We start from the raw sequence: 23,678 nt of genomic DNA on the forward strand, positions 1-23,678 counted from the left end.
GTCTATATAGAAAGAGGGATGGATGAATGGATAGATGGACAGACGGACGAATGGAGAGGCAAAAATATTAACTGTTCTCCTAACAATCCTGTTTAGATCATGGAGAAATCAGAATCTGAAAAGAACTTGGGTCTCTTTTCATAAAGTGCTCAGTTTATTGTTTTACCTGCTGTTTGCTGCCACCTTCATTACACTCTAAAATTCGTGAGGGGAAAGGTTATCTATTTATTCACTGCTGTATTGCTGACATTTGAAATAGAGCCGGGAACATAAGAGATACTTGATAGGTACCACTGGTGTGAACAAACCATAAGGGCAAGCATCATAATATAAAAAAATATAACCATTATATTCTTGCAAAGGGAGTTACATCCCACAATCCTCAGTATATTCACTCTGTTTACCAAGAGAGATCCTGAAAACCGGAGGGGCTGAGACCACAGATCGCATATCCAGGAGACGGGATGAAGCCAGTTGGAACTCACATTTCCTGAATCTAAATTCTCAGCTCGATCCCGGTGTCACCGCTCTGGCCCTCTGAGAGTACCTCTCCACCTGAGGATGAGGAGGGGCAGTTTGCTCTAAGTAGCAAAGAAGCTGACTTAAAAAGTGATCCAAACCCAACTCAAAACGCCTTATTCGGTGACCGCTGGAAGTCTAGAAGGAAACAGGCCACAGGCACAGTGGACTCCACAGGTCCATAAAAGGCACAGGTTTCCTCCCGTGACCCCTTCAGCGTCTGCTTCATCTCAGGCTGGAAGGCCCCTTGAGAACAGAACGGCGGAGTATGCCCAGAGTAGGCAGAAATTCTGTATCCTCCTTGGGTGCCACTCTTGAGTCAGGAATCCAGTCCCAGAAGGGCCCTCCATTTTCATTGGTCAGGACCAGGTCACATGTCTCTTTCTAGACCAATCACTGGCAAGACGTGCAGGTTACCTGGATGGGCTTAGTTACGGGAGGTGAAAGGAGATTCGGGAGTCACCCATCATAACTGGTGTATTTCTTTTACCGAACATATGAGGCAAAAGACATGACAAAATAAGCCTGAGTTCTTTTTTTTAATACAGGGCTCAAACTATAAAATACCCCAACTATCCAACAACAGAGGAGTTCATACGGTACAATCTTAGGAAATCATTAAAGTATTTTTTTCCAGGCAATGTTTAGTGACATGACAAATTCTTATTAAAGAGAAAAAAGATGATATATATATGTGTGCGTGTATGTGTGTATATATACATATGATATATATATGCATATACATCATGTATATATATATGATATATATATGCATATATATCATATATATATATGTATATATATATATATATATATCATCTTTGTATATATATGTGTGCGCGTGTATATATACACACACACACACATATATATGCTCAACTTTAAAAAAAATAAATGCCATCATTCAGAAGAAAGAAGAGAACATACAAAAAATATTAAGAGCAATTATCTCAGGGCACTGGAATTAACAGAACATTTTAATTTTCTTCTGCCTTCTCCTTTTTCTACTACACATATTATCCACTACCATATTAAAAACACAAACATTGGGTTTTCAGAATAACAAGTGACTCTGGATGGGGTCGGGGAGGGGAGTCAAATCAGGTTCTATGTCTGGGTCCAGTCAAATATTTACTTGGATCATTAGTTAGGAAAGGTTAAGAAACTCACAGTCTAATAAAAATATATACACATATAAAAGAAATATCCACTTTTTTTTTTTTTTTTTTTTTAACTACAGACAAATCAGAATCTGAAAAGAAATTCGGCATCACTCCCCCAGCACGCAGCTCTTGAGTGTGATAAACCCCGAGTCCTGGAGCAAGGGGGAGGCTGGGCTGGGAGCTCTTATGGTAGTAGCTGTCTAGGTAACACACAGGAAAACCCCCAACAGGTTGAGACATGGCTGTGCCGGGATCACTAGGGAGCAGAGTGAGCTGAGGGGTCTGTGTGATTTATCGTGGCTTTCTTCAAAGCCCTCTGTAGTGTCCAAGATCACAGTTGGCATTCATGGGACAGACCTTCCAGACCTGTTTTAAGTAACCCCGAGCCTTGCTCTCAAGCTGCCTTCCGGACATCTGGCTTGTCATGAGGACTTGGAGATATTCCTTGCAAATAGTCTCAGGAATGCCAATAATACGTTCATTTTGTACCCGATCTGGGTGGAAAATAATCACCGTGACGACACAATCAATAACAGTGACCATGTCGTCAACAGATAGACGATATCTGACTCCCGCAGGAAACAGCTAACAATACTCCCCATTCTAGAGATGATAAAACTAAGGCTGGGGAAGAGCAAAGCTCATTAGGAGTCCAACCATTCGTTTTGGTAGAACCCAGATTCATACCCAGCTGTGTCTGATTCTAAAGCATTTGCTCTTCTGCTTCCTGGCTTAGGGGAGCTGCAATGACACTCCTTAGCCAAGCACTGATGCTTAGCACCCGCAATGGTGACAGAACAGGAGACAGAGGACACGGCCTGGAAGGGGGAGCTGGGTCCCTGGAGGTATATGCACCAAGGTTCTCTGGGAATAGAAGGAACCACTAAACAGGTAACAGGGAAAGACAAGAGTTTCACCCTAGACCTAGGGTGAGCATCAAACATAGACCCTGGCATCACTCCAGCCCATCTCTGATGCCATTTTAACAATCTTCTCACATTTCCAGGGACCTGCGTGACTTCCCACCTCCAGGGGACACGTTCTTCTATCAGAGATACACTGAATAGCTGCTTGTATTCAACCTGACATCCACAGATACTTAAGCGTCTAATCCAATCCTTAGAACTTTTGCACAGACATGAAGGAACCACAGCTTTCTAGCACCTTGGGGCTCTCTCTCATCTGCCTTTCGTGTTTCAGCAAGCAGGGGTACACACACACGATACAGGGCAGTGTAAGGAGGGTATAATGGTGCTACTTTGGTTCTTACAATATAAGAAACTTTTGTGGGCTCCTGGTACCAACCAAGGGACACCACGTCCCTGGACCTTGGGTGGGGTGGGGAGGGTCCCAACTTCTTCATGAGTGCACCAACTGAGCAGATATGTAATGGCTTCAATAGTCAAAGGGCTATCAAATGAACACAAGAAAAGCCAAATTCCTGTCAGTCCGAAGCTTAGGAGACAATCTGTTAAGGAGATTCACGTTGTGATAAAGGCTTAGGATACACACCCAACAGCCAAGTCACTTTCCTCTCACTCCTTTTTTCATTGGAAGGTGTGCTGTGTAGGTGCATAAACTCTGGAGTTTTCTGTCTGCATCGGGCAGCTAGCTTGCAAAAACCCAGAGTGGAACGTTTGTATGCCAGGAGATTTGTGAGATGGGGGAGATGTGGCATGGAAACCCATTCCATAACCTTTCACCAGGCATAAAATTTACTGTGAATGGGATTCCTAAAAGTCCATGTTAGCTTCTGATTTAAAACTATTAAATCTGGTTTCCTGAGAACACCTCCATTATAATAAATACATCACTATGACAACATATGCTAATTGCACAATCTCAAAGACTAGAGTGAACAACCTATACATGAAAAATGCATTTGAACGTGGCTGTCCTGGATTCATACCTCCGAGCCTTGAGATTTGGGCTGAGTCACTGGCGAATGGATGGACAAGCTGCCATCATGGTGGAGAGCACTGATAGGGCACTGGAACCCCAATTTCACACAGGAGATAAAATTGGATCTATGTTCATTTGTAACGAAGGCGGCGTCTCCAGCTTATGGAATTTAAAGGGAGAAATTATCTGTGTATTTACAGATAGGAGTGCACTCTTCTAAATGACAACAGGAGCGCTAAGCAGATACCCATACCTTTTCATCTTCAAAGTAAAGCTTGAAGAAAGTACAAAAACGTTATGGTCACTATACGTACTAATCTTTTGAAAGGAAAAATGAGATTTTTTAGGCAACTTAGGCAAGCTCTCTCTTTTTTTAAGTTTATGTATTTATTTTGAGAAAGAAAATGAGGGAGGGGCAGAGAATGAGGGAGAGAGAATCCCAAGCATGCTCCATGCTGTCAGTGCAGAGCCTGACGTGGGGCTCTATCTCCCAAACCATGAGATCAGGACCTGAGCTGAAACCAAGAGCTGGATGCTTCACCGACTGGGCTGCCCAGGGACCCTCTTTTTGTTTTCTTAATCTGGGATTATTATTTCTTTTTTTCCTTCTTCCTCATGGCTCTTCCCTTCTTCCTCAGACATTTAAGCCCATCCTATCAGCCTCTAGCTGCTACGAGGGGCACACAGTTAAATGACCCAGAACCTGTCCTTACAGTTAGATAGGAGAAATAGATCAACATGGTGGCCAGGGCCTCAGATGCAAGCAGACATAGTTTGGATCATTCACTGTTGCTGTAGCCTATCACCGTGGGCAACCAAGGTCACTTAATTGCTCTGACTGTCCATTATCCAGACTGTGTAACATGGGCTCTGGGAACACATTTGTGAGGTACCCCTAAGGACTGAGATGATGAGTGAACCTACCTTGCACATCCTAGACACTGAACACATAAGATAATAATGCAACAACAGAATCCAATTCTTTTAACCAAGGTCAAAAGTGGGCAGAACCAGAAGAGCAGGGCAAATGGAGAGGAAGAGACACAGGGTGGGAAAGATCAAGGTCGCGGTGTGTGTTGATACAAGGGGAAGGGCTGTGTGTGGAAACAACGAACCTAGTGCAAAGTTCTGTAGAAATAAACAATGGCCACCCAGATGAGACTAGAGGGAGGCCGTCCACTCAGAGCTGGGTGTACCAGGGGAGTCAGCCACTATCACTTGTGCTTGGCAGGGACTCAACAGGAGGCAGGGTGAGGGAAAGCTTTCTAGTGAAAAAAGAGAAGGTTTCAGGCATGCCCTGATCATGGAGTCAGGCTCTCCAGAAGCCAGCATCCTATAAGATTGGTTTCAGGAGCGTATTTGGCTTTTTCTGGTTGTTCCCGATTTGGAAGTGGAGACAAAATTCAGGGAAGCTGGTGTCACTGACCAAGTCCTGTCTGCTGTGGGTTGATTGCTACGGAGGTGTGGCTTGGCTTCCGGGACTGGCCGATGTAGAACTTGTGGGTCAGAGTTTCAGGATCAGATGTGGTCTGGCCACTGTCCATTTGTACGGGCAATTTCTCGTTAGCAGATCATCTATCTAATGACCAATGACTGTTTACCCCAGGGCTGTCCACAAGAAGGAATGTGATAAGAACCCCTCTCCAAAGCGGTGAGTGCAGGGGACCGGCTGGCTGTAGAGGAAGGGGGACAGCCACCCGTCAGTGCTTCCTGATGACAAGGACACCACATTCTCAGAAGGCCCCACACAGTCCAGAAACTGATGCCCTGTCACTGTGGGCCTTTGTGTAAGGGATACACGTGAATGAGAGAGGAAAAAGGTAGTTTGACGTCCAAAAGAAATAGCGGTTTTTCACACAACTCCTGGGAGGTGGTAATTTATTCAGTCATCTTTCAACATAATTCCTGTCTGATTGATTTTCTCCCCGGCTTCATCTTCTCCAAGGTGTCACACACCTGTTCAGGGTGAATAAGAATAAGTATGGGTACACCTAGGATGGTTCAAGAAGCCCAATGAATAATGGAAAGGACTAAGCTAGAACAAATGAAAAAGAAAAGCTCACTGTTTGTATTAAAAAAAAAAAATCTGCTAAAATGATTACTAATGGTGCTTTTTACAAAAATAGCAATAAAAACCTCTAGCTCCTGAGAATTAGAGAGAAAAAGGACTGGGATCCCCCGAGGGCAGTAATACTTGGTTCGATGTCCCCAGTCTTAGCCAACACATTTTTGGCTTCTTTTTTAGAAGCTTCTGCTTTGGGTTTATGGTTTGACCCCCAGTCTGCCACTTACCAGTGGGAGACCCTGAGTCACCTTTAGGTTTGTTTTGAGCAGGAGGGAGGTGATGTTCTAAGGGTCAGTGTGATGCTCAGTCCTCAGTAAGCACTTAGGAAATGAAATGGGGAGGAATATGTCGACCCCTCCTAGGATGGTGGTGGTGAAGGTTTGATAACATGGAGACTTGGCCCAAAGCGGGCTGGCCTCCAATCTCTTCCCTGTGAGACACAAAGGTGCTTTGTAAAGGGCTTAATTGCATATTGAAAAGGGACCACTGTCATACAATCATGTGCTAGTTTGTATAATGATATAAATGTGTAGAAAGGTACAAGAAATCAGAGTAACCAGATAGTCTCCAAGGGGGGAGGACGGGAAAGCAAGACTTGGAAGGCAGTCATTCCATGTCCTCCACATGTGCCTGACCAGCTCTCTGACTCCTCCCCCTCCCCAGCAACCCGATTCCTTTGGGAAACAGCCCTTGCCCCGGGCTCCATCTGTGTGTTTGGGAAGCTTCTGGTGGCAGATGACCTACACTTGTCCAATTGCTCCCACACACCAATTGAAGGATGACCCCCAACTAGACCAAAGACGGTCAACTGGTCAACCCTAGGTTTTGACAACTGGGATTTCATATCCTACAGGAGCAGCTGGATTTGCCACTGGCAAGGGAGAGAGTTCCTGAGTTGACATGGTTTAGAAAAGCTAAGCTACGAAGGGGAAGAGACAGATTCTTGATATCATCTGAACAGCCAGGTCCAGTAGAACCCGAACCAATTCTATCCCTGGATAGAATTTTGCTTCTGTGAAGCAATAAACACCCTTTGTTTTGCTTCAACCAATTGAATGATGAAGTTTCTCTCACAACCAAGACGGTCTGACTGACACAGCTGAGAAAGTTTTGGCTGAGGGGACAGAGATGGAAGGAAATTCTGGGCATGGCCTGCCTTCGGGGAGCTTACGTTCTAGTTGGAGAAGCATACCAAAACCAAGCGAACCAAAAAATAAAATGGAAACTATGGAAGGTTGCGGGGAGTACCACGAGGTGAAGGAAGGAAGAGCTGAGATAAAGAATCCTGGAGCACTGCTGTATTTACTCAGGACAGCATGGTAGACAGAACGCGGGTGCCTAAGGTGACCACCTTCTGATCCCCAAAACCTAGGACTATGTTACGTGACGTGGCAAAAAAGGGAGCTCTGCAGACATAAATCAGTTCAGCTTTTCAAGATGTGTGGAGCGTGCTGAGGTAGCCAAGTGGGCCCAGTGGCATCAGAAAGGGCCTCAAAAGATGGAAAAGCCAGAGTTGCTGCAGACTCAGTGGGATTTAAGGATGCTACAAGGCCAGATCTGAAGATGGAACGTAAGCAGCCACTAGAAAATGTTCACAGATTCTACCCTGGAGCCTCCAGAAGGGACCAACCCCTGCCGACACCTTGATGGCAACCCGGTGGGACCCGTCTCTGACTTGTAACACCCAGAACAGTAGGGGAACGCATCACATTGTGTAAGCCACCGAGTCTGTGATGCTTTGTTACAGCGGCAACAGGAAACTAAGACAGATGGTCAGCACTGGCCTCTCTGATGGGCATTCATACCAAGGGCAGAAGCATGACGAGAAAAGGGCCACACCAAAGTGGCAAGACGACCACGCGGAAAACCCTGGGATCGGAAAGGGGCCGACACGTTCTGAGAACAGCACGAAGACCGTGGAGGCTGGAGTGTATATTGCTTAGCCTTGAGGTTCAGAGAAGAATTTAAAGCCCTTTAAATATTCAACGCGACCCAACTTTGGGGGGAAACAAAGCAGTCTTTAATGATTTCCTTGATTTTAAACTCGTTGAGGGCTAGGACCGGAGATCATCCATATATTAATAATAACTAGCACAAAGAATTCCACAAAGTGCAATTTTCCTTCGTAATTCCAATTTATATGCCTATTTAGATTCCTAACATGCATTCCAGATCTTCAGAATGTGTCTTATTCTCCTATATTCTGTCCTGCTGCACCCAGCAGTATATTCATGTGCCTGACCCATAATAGGCACTAAATAAATATTTGTGGGGTAAATATGCCCGGGTTTTTGGTTTGAAAATATACCCCCCGATGCTATATATCCCCCTATGACCTGTTCTCCCAAGTCACCCTAGAAATAATTTGAATGTTTTGGTTTGGTTGGAAGAGGAAGGTGACAGACCCAAAGGCCACTGGCACTACCTGTCTGAAAGGAAGCTCAGGGCGGGGGGTGCAATGGAAGAGGAAGGACTAGTGATTTGTTCATAAAGTATTATCAAGATATCAAGCGAGCTAGAGGTCACTAATAATGGCAACTGCCTCATGCTGGGAAGAAAATATTTTTTTTTTGGAGGGGGGCTGTCCCCCACACCACTCAAGCTGCTGAGCAAGCAAAAAATCGCAATATGAATAAACTCTGAGGGCACGAGAAGTCTGGGGCTCCCTTTTAAATCAGTTCCTAGAAGGCGAGAAACCAGTATATCATAGTGAGACAATCATTTATAATGGGACCATTATTAGGAGCCAAGATATAAAAATTGTACATGAAACAGCCTTATAAGCAGATTCAGTGCGTGGCTGATTAACCTCCCTGTCCCACCGGGGGCCTGGGTGGCTCAGGGGAGTGGTAATGAGATGTGGAAGTCATTCGCCTCGAGGTCACAGGTTTAAAGCTGGACATGTGAGACGGGCCTAATTGCTACTCCTGGGTGACTCGGCACAGAACAGAGGGGCATGTGCTGCCTTGTGGGCTTGGAGACGCAGAGACCAGGGTTCGAGTCCCTGTGCTATCCCTGAATTGGCTGTGGGGTCACAGATGCTCCTGCGGCCTAGGTTCTGCAACGTATATGATTTTGTTAAGGTTGATTCCTTTCTTTTTTTGTTGCGAGGTAAATGCGAATACGCTTGGCACGGGGTATTTGACAGAGGGGGACTACTGCTGTTCTCTAAGAATACATTTCCTTTTGCATCCTTAGCCATTGCAAGGGCTAGAGTAGCCATGAACATTACAAGTTCAAGCACCACCGAATCTTCTCGGGTCTGGATAGCTGTACAGAGCTCGTCTGCCATTTCCAGGGAACAAAGAAGAGGCCCTTACCTTCGGTTATCTGCTTTGGGTTACCAGGGGCAGGGATAATAGCAGCGCTAATAGTCACCAAGAGCCTACTATGTATCAGGCAAATTTTTATACATTTTGTCTCCATTCACTAATTTAATCCTTGCAGAATCCCCACGCGGTAGATACCATAATATTACTGTTACAAGCAGTAATCCCACGGGTTTATGCCTAGTAGGATGAAAGGCATTATGTGTACCCAGGCGGTAGGATTCCAGAATTTGTTTAACTACTGGACTGGGTCCCGAACAAGGGCTGGGAACAATCAGGAAAGATGCTTTGCCTGAGTATCTGTGATGAATGTGCCTCACGCCCAGGGTTCCCCAATGATGCATCCTGACAGGGAGCCAGGATCACCAGCAGCAAAAGAAACGGTGGTCAATGTGGGAGCTCTCCATGGACCCACAAGCAGGTGTCTTTGTTGGCAGAAGCCCATGGTGACAACGTGGGGGCTTGGTATGCCCAAGCATCTTATCCATCAGGTGGGTCGTGGCGGCAGGAGCATCACAGAAACAAATGAGTTGGGCACTGCTGACCCAGGCAGCACTGAATTTGACCTGGTGCACACGGGAGGTGCTCCACAAAGGTGACAGATGTCACCGAGACTGAAACACAAGTGGGGAGCCCAGAGAGTGAGGGAGGAGCAATGAGAGGGACTTTAAGCAAAAAAAAAAAAAAAAAAAAAAAAAAAAAGAAAGAAAGAAAAAAGAAAGGCAATGGGAAGTGGCAGAAAGATGAGGTTGGAAACCCTATTCCTGGGTTCAAATCCCACCTGTGACGTCTTCCTCCTTTTCTCTTTCCCCATACCTCCTCCCCACTGCCCCCTTCCAACCTGCCTCCTGGGCCTGGAGATAAGGGCAAATGCTTTCCGACAACATAGGAGAAGAGGTATTTGGTAACATCCCTGGATTAGGAATTCCAATTTGGGTATATGCAAAAGTGCTGTGTGTTTAAGTTTCTTGTTAAATGGCGAGAAACTGCATTATCTGGGGGGCAGGGGGTCTGCCACGCAGGTATGTCCCACCTAATCCAACACAGTACTTAAGTGTTAACTCTGCGGTAAATTGGTTGTTGTTTTTCCTCCTTGCCAGCCCCCCCCCCCCCCCCCCCCGCCCCAGCCCTGCACTTTCCGAGGACCCGAGGCTCTTGATGAAAAGGGAGGAATAATCCTTTCTTTGGTGTCTGCTATCAAGATCTATTTGGTAACCCACTCCTCTAATGCCGCCTGCGCAGAGAAATAATTTCAGCTCCCCGTTAATTTGAGTATTGAACTGAAATTCCGCAGCTGCTTGCTGCCAAGCCTGAAAGCAGAAATTAATTTCAATGACCCAGGCGAGTGGAGGGGAGCTCTGTCAGGTAATTAGTCTTTGTCTTTTGCTACTCAGGGTCTATCACTGTGCTAATCCGTACATAAACCCAGGCTTTCCCCGAGTCGCTGGCAATCTGCGGGGCCGTTTGACTACCTCTTGCTTGGGTTCACCGAGAGAGCCCGGGCATCTGCGGCGAAACGGATGAAGGCTCCCTTTCATGTTTTCCCTTCTTCCTTCCACCTATTTAGGGCCCCGCAGAATTCATGCAGCTGATTTACATGTTCTTTTCCTGTTTGATCGAGTCTGCCGTTGATTAAGTGGAACTTGGGGTGGGAGAGGGGAGGGGGGGAAGGTTTCCCACTCCGGCAGCGTTCTGACTTGCCGGTTTATTAATGAAAGAGGCACCAATATTGATAGCCCTGGCGCTTCAAGTGCCACAATTATGGGGTATGTCCTTCCAGGCTTCTAATTAAGAAGGAGCCTCTTCTACCCTGGAGGGGCTGTACTGTCACATTTGCATTGGATTCTGGCTTGGGTGGGGGGCTCCCCTGCCTTTTCTTTTAGGAAAATCTCCTAGGGGAACCCTAGACCTGAGAAAAATCAACACAGGTATGGAAAGCTTTGTTCTCTGTGGGGGCCATTTCGAAATCCAAGGAAAAGAATGATTTCTGGAGAAGGTACCTGTTCACAAAATACAGCCTACCTTCCTTCCATCCCTCTCCCAAACTTCTCTGGGCTTCGTGTTTTTCATGTTTTAAACCCTGAAGGAATTGGGTCGGGTGGTTTAAAAAATCAAATAGTTATGATCATTTTTTTGAGCACTTGGAGAGGACTTTACATCTGCTAGCGAAGTTCACCCTTAGAGCAACTGTGTGGGTGGGTTTCAGCGGTTCCATTTCACAGATGAGAAAACTAATGTTCAGCCAAGGGAAGGTGTGCAGCTCATGGCTCTTTCTGACCCAAAGTCCCTCTTTCCTTCCACTCCATGCATGGAACAGTCAAAAGCCCACAGGGCCAGCCTGCAGGCCAGAATTCCAGCCCAGAGCAGCTGGCCTGCGGTGGCACTAGGATATTTCAAGAGAACTGGGAAATCTGGACTTTTACGTGAATTCCTCCTTAAATATGGGTAATTCATTTGTTAATGAAGCCTGCATTTGTGTGCAGATTCAGAGACCCTCTATGTGCCTTAGAATCAAGATAGATGTTTAACCCTGTCTTTATTTATTTATTATTATTATTATTATTATTATTAGCACCTCATCCATATGAAAATGACCCAGCTTTGTTTGCTGGCTTTGCCTTTGTCACTCTCAGGTCTGGATGGTCCCAGGCTCCGGAACTGCCCCAGCACAATGCCAAATTTAAAATGGCAACATCGGGCACCTGGGTGGCTCAGTCTGGTAAGCATCTGACTTTAGCTCAGGTCATGATCTCATGGTTCATGGGTTTGAGCCCTGCATCAGGCTCTGTGCTGAGGGCTCAGAGCCTGGAGCCTGCTTCAGATTCTCTCTCTCTCTCTCTCTCTCTCTCTCTCTCTCTCTCTCTCTCTCTCTCTCAAAAATAAATAAACATTTAAAAAATGAAACAAACAGTGGCCCCCAAATGACTTCCTCCTAGTCCTTCCAGGGTTAACCTCAGACCCTCGCTCTCCCTTTTTAGTGGGTCTTGTGCCTTGCACGGGCCAGTTGCAGAGACATCAAGCAGGTGCATCCAGAGTCCGGGGGGGGGGGGAGGCACTCCCCAGCCCCACCTCTCCTGCAGAGACCTCTTGAACCCACCCTGGGGTTACTCCCAAGTCAGTAAGGAACCCTGCTGTGTGACCTCGGGCACCTGATCACCTGCAGAAGCATCCTGTGTGCCTTGACACCCAATGCAGCCAGACTACACAGGCTTACGGTTCTGAGTTTTTTCCCCCTTTTTATTTTACTGTCCAAAACAGAACAAGGGCGACCGAGCACTGGACAGCAAGCCAGTCTTTCAGCCTCAGTCTTCCTACCTCGAAAGTGGCCTCCATATACCTCCCTCATTGCCTGTCGGGAAATTTTAAAAGGAAAGCAGAGCTGACACTCAGTAGGCCTGCAGGACATCAGGCTCCCACCGCCAGCTCCCAGACACCTTAATCCTCTTGCTTCAGACTCATATTGTTCAAGTTTTATTCCTCCCAGTTTTTTTCTTTCCTTTTCTTTGTTTTTTACATGCTTAGGACTGAAGACTGGGAATGGGAAAAAACGAAACAAAACAAACCCTGAATCTTCACAGGAGCTACAACTGTGAAATCTAATCATTTCTCATTTTAGTATGAATTCCTAGGCATGACAACATTCCCTCCCAAAGGGAAGAGAAAGACAGAGAGGGAGAGAGGGCGAGTGACTTAGTAACAGAAAAGCTCTAATGTTCTAATGCATCGCATTGGAACCAGAAGTGTTCCATCCTGCCTCTGACCCCCTTCTGTCCCTTCCGGCCTGCTGCTGGGCGGGGGGGGGGCAACCGAGGAAAAGTCAGAAGCAATAGTCTCGTGTCAAGCAGCACTGCCATCCACATTCTATGAGAGTCAATTGCAATTAACAGGGCCATTCAGAAAAGGCAGGTACAGGCCAGACAAAGGGAGCACGGCCAGATCTTATCAGAACCCAAGGCTGGCAGGCCAAGCCTTTCCAGTGCTGTTTGCACAGAGGCGAAAAAAAAAAAAAATGGTGGTGGAGGGCTTGCTGGGCAGGGGAAGGAAAGCAGAGCCAAGGAGGAAGGGGAGGGACAGGGAATAAGATGGGACAACCAACTAGGAGAGAGGGTTAAAAATGGAACGGCAGACCCCTGTGCCTGCCCCTGGGGTTCAGACCCTGACTCTTGCCCGGGGCTACTTAGGACACTGAGACAAATCACTCACCCCTCCAAGCCTTGGCCGGGTTATCTGTAAAATGGGAGGGTCATAGCACCTTCGTGCTTTTTTTTTTTTAATTGTCTTATGTAAAATGCTGTGGGTAGTGCCTGGTGTGACACAGCTAGTCCAGCAGCTGGACTGGAGTGGACCAGGAGGTATGGAGATCCAGGAGAGAGGTAGCTTCGTTAAAGCATGCACGCATCCCAGGGGGGGAAATCGAACACTGCAGAGAGACAGGTGAGTGGGTTGAAAGTGACTCCCTGTCCACTGGTGGAACCAGGCATGGAGACCTTTCCTCCTCTTGGAGAAAGGAAAGGGCCTGCAAGGAAGTAGTCTTCCACGTACCCTGCACTTCACGGGTGCTGATACCGCCTACAGAGGTCCCTGATGAGCTCCCGCAGGATGGGAGATGGGGGCGAACACTGCAGCAGGCCCTGGGCCAGGAGAACATTACCCAGGCCACATATGCCCTACCACTACCAACAGCTCCATGTAACATCTCCCCCTTGCTCACTTCTAAGGTGCTTACGTTTCTTTCAGGCTGAAGAGACAGGGCACCCACTATGTATTTAGTTCTGTGCCATTTACCAAGGGACCCCCAGAAGAACAGCGTCTGTAGCCTCCTTTCCTCATTTCTTTGTTCTGAGGATGGCCTCAGGGATTAAGGGAGTGCAACATGGTAGAAAGTTCCAGAAAAATCTGATTTCAAAGGCCAAGTGGGCGACTGAGGAGTGACGTGACTATGGCCCATCTGCTTGAACTGTTACAAGCCTCATCCGTAACACGGGGCAGGAACACTTATCACAGGATTATGGAGCACGTGTAGAAAATGGAAGAGGTGTGCTGGGTGTTTGAGGCATGCTCTCTATTTTTTATTTTTGCAGGTTCCTCGATGTGCTCTAGACGGACAGGCACTGGGGAGGCTGGACCATCGGTTTGCCTCAAGCGGGCACAGGCGCCTGTCAGGAATTGGGCAGGCAAGTTCAAACCACACCAGCCTCTTCGCTAACATAAGGAATTCTCCCCAGTACAGAGGCCCTCAGACTGGTCTTATGAATTCTTTAAGCGATGAAGCTCATGCCGCCCCAGGAAGAAGTCATCCCAAAGGGCCAGCCAAATTAACTGGAGGTTGAATACTTCTTGAACCTCTTCCAGAAACAAAACACGCAACTCCAGGGAAGGTGGGGGGACTCCTCTCTATTTTCACTTCCCTAGCTAAGCTGCCTATTTTTGTTCGCATGCCTCGGTAATTGAGCACTTACCTTTCAGACCCTCTTAGAATTCCAGAAACTGGAGGCTAAAAAATCCATTAATTTAAATTTTTAAAAGTTCCCATGGAGCAAGAGAAAAGGGGGGTCATCACTAGGAAGTGAAAGGACTGAGCGTGGTGGGGGAGGAGAGGAGTCACTCGATTTTCTATCAGGAAAAAAATAACACACTGCAAAACCTCATTAAGCCAGTATCGGCTTATTCAAAAGAGCTTATCATTTGCAGCAACTATTCCCCAATCAACTGGATGCCTCTATTGTAATCTCCTTTAATGCTGAAAGTCTGATAATTAAATATATTAATATATCAGAGAGGCTGGGCTTGGTTCATTGGGTGGCACGGGCATTTTGCGGTGATGCCCCTCCGAAGCGTCCAACAAAGCAATCCGTGCGTAGTAGGTATTCCAAACCCCTTTGCTTCCTTTCCCTGCATTTTGCATTATCAAAGCTTTCATCTGGCCTATAATATGTCTAGTCCTTATCAAGAATAGCATGTTTCCATTTTAATATACTACCTTTTATTAAACTGGAGCCACAAACTCTTAATAGCAAGGGCCTGTTCGGGGCACTCTAATCACCACTGGCGAGCAGATACCCCTCTGAGGAAAACACGGGCAGTGTTCAATGGCAGGGATGGGGACCGTCCGTCCACCTTCGTGGCGGCAGGATGAGTTACGGGATCGTATTATCGATGCAATGAGGCCGGGCTCCCTCTGCACTTCACTTCCACAGCAGACCTCTGAGCCCAGAACAGCAAGAGGCACTTTCCTCTGTGACCTGGTTTCCAAAGCATTCCACCCCCCCACCCCCACCCCCAGAAAGTGGCCACCACTCATGTCAGCACAGGAAGGCCTACTTCTGAGATTTTTTTTTTTTTTTTGTAACTGAAGGGTAACTGACACACAATAGCCTTTTAGTTTCAAGTGTACATCACAGTGATTTGGTATTTTTATACATTACTAAGCGATCCCCACGATAAGCCTAGTTATCTGTCACCAAAGTTATTACGACATTGTTGACTATATTCTCTGGGTTGTACATTACATCCCCATGACATATTCATTTCGTAACTGGAAAATCCTCTTCCCCTATTTCACCCACCCCCCCGAAACCCGCTTCCTTCTGGTAACCAACGGTCTGTTCTATGTATCTATGAGACCCCCTTATCTTTGTCTGTGACATATTTTTCTTAGCATCACAGCCACGAGGTCCATCCATGTTGCTGCAAGTAGCAAGACTGTATTCTTTTTTAATGGCTGCGTAATATTCCATTGTGCATGAACACCAACCACATCTTTATCTGTTCAGGTATCGATCGACACTGACGTAGCACCCGTATCTTGGCTACGGTAACTAATGTCAGGGGTGCGTAGATCTCTTTAAATTGGTGTCTTCTCTTTCTTCAGATAAATGCCCAGAAATGCAACTGCTGGATCGTAAGGTGGTTCTATTTTTCATTTTTTTGAGGAACCTCCACTGTGTTTTCCATTGTAGTCACACCAGTTTATATTCCCATCAGCAATGCGTGAGGGTTCCTTTTTTCTCTACATCCTCACCAAAACTTATTATTTCTTGACATTTCTTGGTCATTTTTGCTAACAGCTGATCTGACAGGTATGCGGTGATATTTCATTGAGGTTTCGGTCCAACTCCGGAGTTCTGTGAGTATCTGCCACTCACAGATTTTTCCCAAGGTGGATACCCACGCTTGGGGCAAATCAATACCTCGTGCTTTTCATGATGATGGCGAGGCCAGCAATGGTGACCGTGATGACGATGAGAATGGCACTGATGACGATGAGGTGAACGGCGATGCTGTGAGTGTGTGCCGTATGAGCATCCTCTGCATCTGATCTTCGCAACGCTCTGAGGAAGAGCTCGGTACCGCCCCCATTCTGTAGATGGAGACACCGAGGCTCACAGAGGATAAGTGAGTTGCCCAAGACGCCCAGAAAGTAAATGGCCCAGCCAGAACATGGGCGCAGGTGGGTAACGTCGAGTTCTGCCTTAGCTAACACTACCTTGGTGTCTTAATCTGCTCAAGTGCGGTAAGAAAACACCCCAGCTTGAACAACAGACGTGTATATTGCACGGCTCTAGAGGCTGGGAAGTCTAAGATCCAGGCACCGGCAGATTCAGTGTCTGGTGAGAGCTCTCTGCTGGGCTTGCCCACAGTGCCTCAGGCTCTGTCCTCACACAACCCTTCCTCAGTGCACACGCGCAAAGAGAGACAGCCGTATCTCTGCCCTCCGCTTCTGATAAGGGCGCTAATCCCCTCCCAAGGGTCCCGCTCTCGTGAACTCATCTAAACCGAATCACCCCCCAAAGGCCTCACCTCCAAATACTATCATGTTGGTTAGGGCTTCAACATAGGAATGTGGGGGGACACGTTCAGTCCCTAACAACCCACTTCAAGCAACTGTGCCTCCCCTGCTGTCTGGGTGGAAACAGCACCTCAGAACCCCTGCCCTCCCTCCCAGATGAGCCGTCCCCAAGGTCCCTAGGATCCATCTGGTCAGGCAGTGTGGCCAAGATCTAAGCCCCCAGCCATCCTTCCTTGGGCCTCCTGGATGACCGATTAAAGGAGCCAGGCGTCCTTCCAACAGGCAAAACACCCGACGCTTAGACTGAAAGGGTTTCGTGCATCTCATCCCAGCCCAGAGCTGGACACCGGCTGGCCCTGCATCGGGCAACCTTCCACTGCAGACACTGGGGGGCCAGGGCGTGGCTCAGGCATCAGACACAGCTAGATGTGAAATCCAATGATACTGGGCAAAGTGGACAGCCGGGAAACGGATGCCGCAGGGGTGCAGCCAGGGTTGTGCGTCGACCTCAAGGGAGGTCACGGCACTGAGTCTGGTTCCGTGTGCCGTACAAGCTCGGTATGTGTCCACACCGTTACAGGCCTTCTTCCTCCCCGGGCCTGTGCACAAGTTCAGCACTTGCCCCAACCTCCTACACACACATACACACACCCTGTTGCTCTCTCTTTCTCACATACACACTCCTTCACGTAAACACTCTCATACACTTACATACTCACTCTCACTCGCACTCATTTGCACATACTCGCACACTCATCGTCAATCACATGCACACACAGTCTCTCACACATATGCAAACACACACACGCACGCACGTCCTGACCTAGTTCGGAGCCTCCGGGCCACCGGCTCTCAGCCTGATTCTGTTGAATAGTGTTTGCAGGGAGGCCCCATCCAGGCCACCCGACGTCCCTAGAACTGTAACGCTTCCTCTGGCTCTCCCAACCAAACAGCGTTGCCGGTGCCCGAGTGAGTAAGTGAACGAGATACCAAAAGGACGACTTACGCATCCGTCAAATACATAAAAGGCAGAAGCACCTTATTGCCAAATGTGGGTATTTCAACATCCACTTGTAACAAGATACTTGTTAGACACTAAACCAGCCGCCAGTTCTCAGCTGACAACAATTTATGGTTTTCCTGTTCCCCTGGGCACTCGTGTTTTAAGGTAAAAGTCTCAGAAGAACGAACTCTGCTGGCGGAAGCGTTCTTCCGAGCATCTACAGATACGGGGGGAAGCAGGCGTGTGGTGCAGGAGACCGAGGCGAGCTCACCAGCCGCACCTGCTCCGCGGTGCCCCGGCAGGTGAGGCAAAAGCGTGGTGTAGCCGCCGTGGTTAGCTGCCACTGTGAGTGAGGGCTTGGACCTGTGGGTCGCCAGGGGGCAGCTCCGAGAAGGACACGCGGCCCTTTGGAGGGCTGAGCCGGCATCGTCCCAGGCACAGAAAAACCTAGACAACCCGGCCCCCCACCCCGCAACCCTTGCTGATCTACATCAGCTCCCCTGGCTGACCTACATGTGAGTGGAACGTGTAACGGGCGTCTGCCCGCATATGACGTGCTCCAGAGCACAGGCTAGGCCGTGGCGCACCTCAAGTCCTGCAGAGTCCTCTCTCTGCACCACACGTGAGATAAGGAAGAAAGAGAGGCCAGCCAGCTAACGTCCCCCTGCACGCAGGAGGCAGCAGAGGTGGCTTTCTTGAGAAGGCCTTACAGCGACCAGGTGACAGCAAGCAGGGCTTTGCAGTGGCAACGGGGAGCCAGGGGCCTGTCTGCCTGCCCGCTCGTCAGAAACCTGCATGAGGAGAGGCTGCGGGCCCTGTCCCTGCGTGTGTTCTAGAGGAAGGACCTGAGCAGAGTCCTGAACTCGTGGTTCCCTTTTAAAGGCACACCAAGTGCACGGCTGCTTGCTCAGACTGCTTGGTAGAAAGGGCAGGATTGCGGGGAAGATGAGGCTTTGAGATCCAGGAGCCCTGACTTCCAACTCCTGACTAACGGGGTGACCTCCCTGTCACTCCAGATCCCCACATCTTTGTCTGTAAGACCACGAGAAAAGGGGCACCCGGGGGCCTCGGTAGGTTACATGTCCGACTTCGGCTCAGTTCGCGATCTCACGGCTCGTGAGTTCAAGCCCCACGTTGGGCTCTGTGCTGACAGCTCAGGGCCTGGAGCCTAGTCAAATTCTCTCTCTGCCCCTTCCCCATTCACATTCTGTCTCTGGCTCTGGCTCTGACTCTCTCTCAAAAAGAATAAACACTAAAACTCAAAAGACAAGGGGCGCCTGGGTGGCGCAGTCGGTTAGGCGTCCGACTTCAGCCAGGTCACGATCTCGCGGTCCGCGAGTTCGAGCCCCGCGTCAGGCTCTGGGCTGATGGCTGAGAGCCTGGAGCATGTTTCCGATTCTGTGTCTCCCTCTCTCTCTGCCCCTCCCCCGTTCATGCTCTGTCTCTCTCTGTCGCAAAAATAAATAAACGTTGAAAAAAAAAAAAAAAAAGACAATGACAACAAATGCTGGGTCCTTCTTCCACGTGGCCCCTCTCTCCCTTACACTCAGGGGCCATTAGGCCAAAACGTAAGGAAGGGGGTGTGCAGTGTATTCCAGCTGCTGTAACAACATACCAGGCACTGGGTGGCTTAAATTCACCCAAACTCCATTTCTCACAGCTCTGGACTCTGCAAGTTCCAAAACGGAGTGCCGGAGAGGTCCCGTGAGCAAGGACCCTCTTCCTGCTCCAGGGCCAGAGCCTTTTCTCTGTCCTCACACGCTGGAGGAGCTCTCTGGAGCCCATTTTATAAGGCAAGAATCCCACTGAGGAGAGCTCCACCCTCAAGAATTCAGCGCCCCCCCCCCAAGGTCCCACCTTCTAATACCAGCATCTTTGGGAGGTGGGATTTCAACATAAGAATTCTGGGGAAATAGTCACACAGACCCTCTGGGGAGGGTCTTCTGGTGGTAGGTGGAGGGCACTGTAAGGGTTAGATCGCCATCTCCCCCATTTTCCCCCTCCCTTTCTTGGTCTCCGCACCCCCTCCCCCCAGCCCACGACATCTGCAGCAACAGGAGTGAGAGCATCTGAACGAAAGGACTTAGGGTGGAGGCAGCTGATCAGCTCAATAATGGCTGCCAGTGCTCAGAACATGCCCACCTACTATGTATCAAATAGGATGCTAAGTGCTTTCGTGAATGGTATCATTTATTCCTCGCTTCCCTTCAAAAAACCCTAGGAAGAACAGACAGGTATTGACCTCACCGTACAGAGCAGAAAACATAGCTTAGAAAGATGAAGTCACTTTCCAAGTTCTTGAAAGTACTATCCAGCTGAGCCCTGGGAAGTCAGAAAGAAGAGTTTATTCGTTACGTAGGAGGGAAAGACTACTCCAGGCAGAGCGAAGAGCTTGTGTCAAGGCCCTGTGGCAGGAGTTGGGGGGGGGGGCTGGCAGCCTCCAGGGGGAAGGGGAGTGGGGTGAGAGGAGGTGGCAGGGAGTGGCAGGTGCTTGAAGGACCTGTTAAGGATTGGGGGTTTTGTCCTAAGGGATATGAAGGGCCGGGGGGGGGGGGGTGGTGACACAGGGAATGGCAAAATGGGATTTCTGTTTTAGAGAAATGACTCTAGTGTCTGCCTGAAGAAGAGATTTCAACAGAGGCAGGAGGGGAGGCAAGGTGCCAGCCAGAAATCGTGCTGACAATCCGGCTAACGGCCGAGATTCAGAATTCACCCACCACTGCCAGCGAGGGTGGTGCAGGAAAACAGAGCAAGGCCAAACCTCAGTAGCGTTTTCTGTACCCTATCCCTTGCGGAGAGAAAAAAAAGAAAAAAAAAAAAAAAAGACCCAAGCGAAAATTCTTCCTGTTTTTAGAGTCTTCTAAATGGCGTAAGAATCCCTATGGGAAAGTCCAACGTGGAAAAACAAGCAGAAGTACCCTTTGGAAAGTTTTAATTTTGTTTTAACTTTGCTAAATCTACTTACATTCACATTTCGAAATATGCATGCATGATAAAACACTGCAGTTGTGGTCTATTGGGTTAAAAATCCACTTTTTGGAACGGGTTCAAGGGAATACTTATACAAAAGACCTCAGAATGGAAAGTAGATAAAATAGAATGGAAACATCCCCTAAATATGCAAGATAAATGCGCAGTGAGGAGGAAACTGGAACCATCACGAAATGGGAGGTTCAAAACAGCTGGCCTTTTAGTCCCTCATGGAACGTGCTGGAAGGGAAGTATCTGGCCAGTTCTCGGCATCGACATTCACACCTTTCCAAGGTGTCTCCTCTTCTGTTCAGAATTCAGTTGAAACCAAGAAATTAACACTCAACTTAAGGCAGTGAAATTCCATTCTAGCATGCTACTCGCAAAGCATGGGGTAATCATGGTGTTTATTTTGCAAAGTTCCATACAAAGAGAGCTAAAAAAAAATTTTCTGGAATAAATCCACCAACAAGCATTTCTGTGCTTATTCTCTGTAATTATCCTTGTATGGGGACGCATACAAAAGAGGAAGAAAATATGATTCTTATCCTTAAGGAGCTGGCAATCCACTTCAGAGGGTACTCCTGGACTCCTGGCGTGTATAGGAATCACCTCGGGAACCTGACAGAAACACAGGTCTGCCCACTGGATCTCACACTGCCCCCCAACTCCCAGTGCATAAGAATATCCACACAGGGACTGGAATTTGCATTTGAAGCAAACCAAAGGACTTCTGATAGAGGCTGGGATTTAGAGCCAGTGAAGTGAAAAGAAGGAAAAGCTCCAGGAAGCATTAGTACCACAGAACCCAACTAGAGGGAGAGATCCCAGTGCCTGTCCAGCCACACTTGTCTCCAAAGCTGCATCTCATCGACGGCAGCCATACCAGATGTTTAAGCATCCAGCCTTTGCTTTCCCGGCCCCAACAAAGGGCACGGATCCTTTGTGTAGAGGTTCATTCCACTGTAGGACAACACTTGACTGTCCTCTACTGAGCCTTGCAAAAGCAGGTGTTTCTTGTATCTTCCTCAGGATGAACACATTCCGGTTCCCTCAACCCCTCTCCTAATGCCCTGGTCCCAAGGCCCTCGTCACTCCTGTCACTCTACCAAGGACCAATTCCAGTCTGCCATTAGTATTCTTATCAAGTGATACCCAACACGGAAAATGAGATTCCAGATGTGGTTTGACCAATGCCAAGTCCAAAGACCAACTGACCAATGCCAATGCCTCTCTTGATCTGGAAATTTATGATTTGTACAGCTGCCCAAGGGTGCATTGCTGTTGTCAAAGCCTGACACATTGAAATCACTATCTTCTCTCTCTTGCACCTCCTATTCATCTAGTAACCTTTTCAGAAATGAAAGACAGTTAATGCCACTCATGTTGTTGCTTAGTGGTCCCGCTTTTCTTAGCTAAAATTTCAGAAATTACATATTTAATTAGTTGTTGCGACATTTTCACAGGGATTAACATCCAAGTTATTTCTTTCTTCTCTCCTCACCCTCGCCCCACACACTCATTCTCATTCTTCTTTTTATCAGCTCAGGTCCACCTCTTTCCTCTTGCTTCTCTCCTTTTCTCCATGATTTCAACAAGATTTCCAACAGACACACCTGAGGCCTGGTGGGTGACTTCTTTTTACTCAAGGACTCCCAGTATCCTAGAACTTCAGGATTTGAAGGAAGCCTTGGAGACCAGCCGAGGCAAACCCTTCAGTGTGGAGGTGCAAAGGGGACAGAGGTCACATTGAGATGCCCAAGTTGGGGCCGGGCCAGGATCGGGACCCAGACCTTCTCCCGGGCTGAGCATTTTTGACATCCTGTCCTTTTGGGGACTTGGAGGCTGAGCTGTGTGGCCGGGGCAGGGGTGAGGGGGAAGGCTCGACGGCCCACCTGCTGGGAGAGGTATGGTGGCAAAGGCACTAAGAGAGACACTGGTCTCTCCGGTCCCTGAATTGGGTAAAATGTCATACGACAGCAAGAACTCACCCACCCCCCTCACTGCTCAAATGAGATTTCTCTTAAGAGTAGAAACAATGCCGCTGAGATCCCAGATTTCCCGGTAGCATGCTGCCCTTTGTGTGTGTGTGCGGGACGGGGGAGAGGGAAGGACACAAACAAAACAAAAAAGGAAATGAACACAGAAACAAAAACAGAAGTGCACCTTACAACGACGGCGGGGTACCAAAGGGGCACAGGAGCCAACTGACAGAGCTCCTGATGGCCAGGCCTGGAATAACGTGAGCAAGGAGACCAACATAGTCGTGCTGGATTATAACCCGAAGCGGAGAATAAATATCCATGAGCCTGCACGGCTGTAAATAAATGACTGAATAAATAAATAACTGGGGGAGAAGGGACAAATCTCCCATGCAAAAGAATTCCAAATAGTTTATGTAGATGCTGTGCCCGCCAAGAATGAGAACATAAATCCCTACTCCTATAGCGTGAGCTGCACACAGCAGCCTCCTTCCAAAAGGAAGAGTGTGGGATGGACAGGAAAAGAGTAACCGTATCCTGGAGAAAGGGGACGGATCCTGCCTAGGCCAGGTGAAGAAGGTCTAATAGAGATCATTCACCTTAACATATGTGACAATATGTGACCCTGATGACGTGATGAGAAGGACACTGTACCCTGAGGTCTTCTCTTCCAAAAGCCAAAACCCGAGTCTAAGCATGGAAAAAAAAAAAAATTAAGACAAAGTCCAATATTGGGACATCGTACATAATCCTGGACTGGCACTCCTCACAACTGCCCATGTCACCAAGGACAAGGGAAGTCAGAGACGCTACTGCTGTCTGAGGAGTCCAAGGACACATTAATAACTAAATGTAATGTAGGACCCTGGATGGGATTCTGGAGCAGAAAGAAGTCACTAGGTAAAAACTAAGGAAATGTGTATAAACTGTGGGCTTGAGTGAATAAGAATATATCG

The 23,678-nt window shown here is 48.0% G+C and overlaps 1 protein-coding gene and 1 long non-coding RNA gene across 2 annotated transcripts in view; both read right to left on the minus strand.

Moving 5' to 3' along the window:
* Positions 1–23,678, minus strand: part of WWOX (WW domain containing oxidoreductase) — a 984,564-nt gene that overhangs the window by 489,106 nt on the left and 471,780 nt on the right. The window lies entirely within an intron of this gene.
* On the minus strand, positions 15,617–19,745 carry LOC147573360 (uncharacterized). Its single transcript, XR_015244676.1, has 3 exons — positions 19,273–19,745; positions 16,763–19,047; positions 15,617–15,994 (listed from the first exon to the last, which is right to left on the minus strand). It is a non-coding gene; the product is annotated as an uncharacterized LOC147573360 (long non-coding RNA).

The sequence above is a fragment of the Puma concolor genome, chromosome E2 (genome assembly GCF_028749965.1).
Source record: "Puma concolor isolate L17-30 chromosome E2, mPumCon1.1.hap2, whole genome shotgun sequence".
NCBI classification, from domain to species: domain Eukaryota; kingdom Metazoa; phylum Chordata; class Mammalia; order Carnivora; family Felidae; genus Puma; species Puma concolor.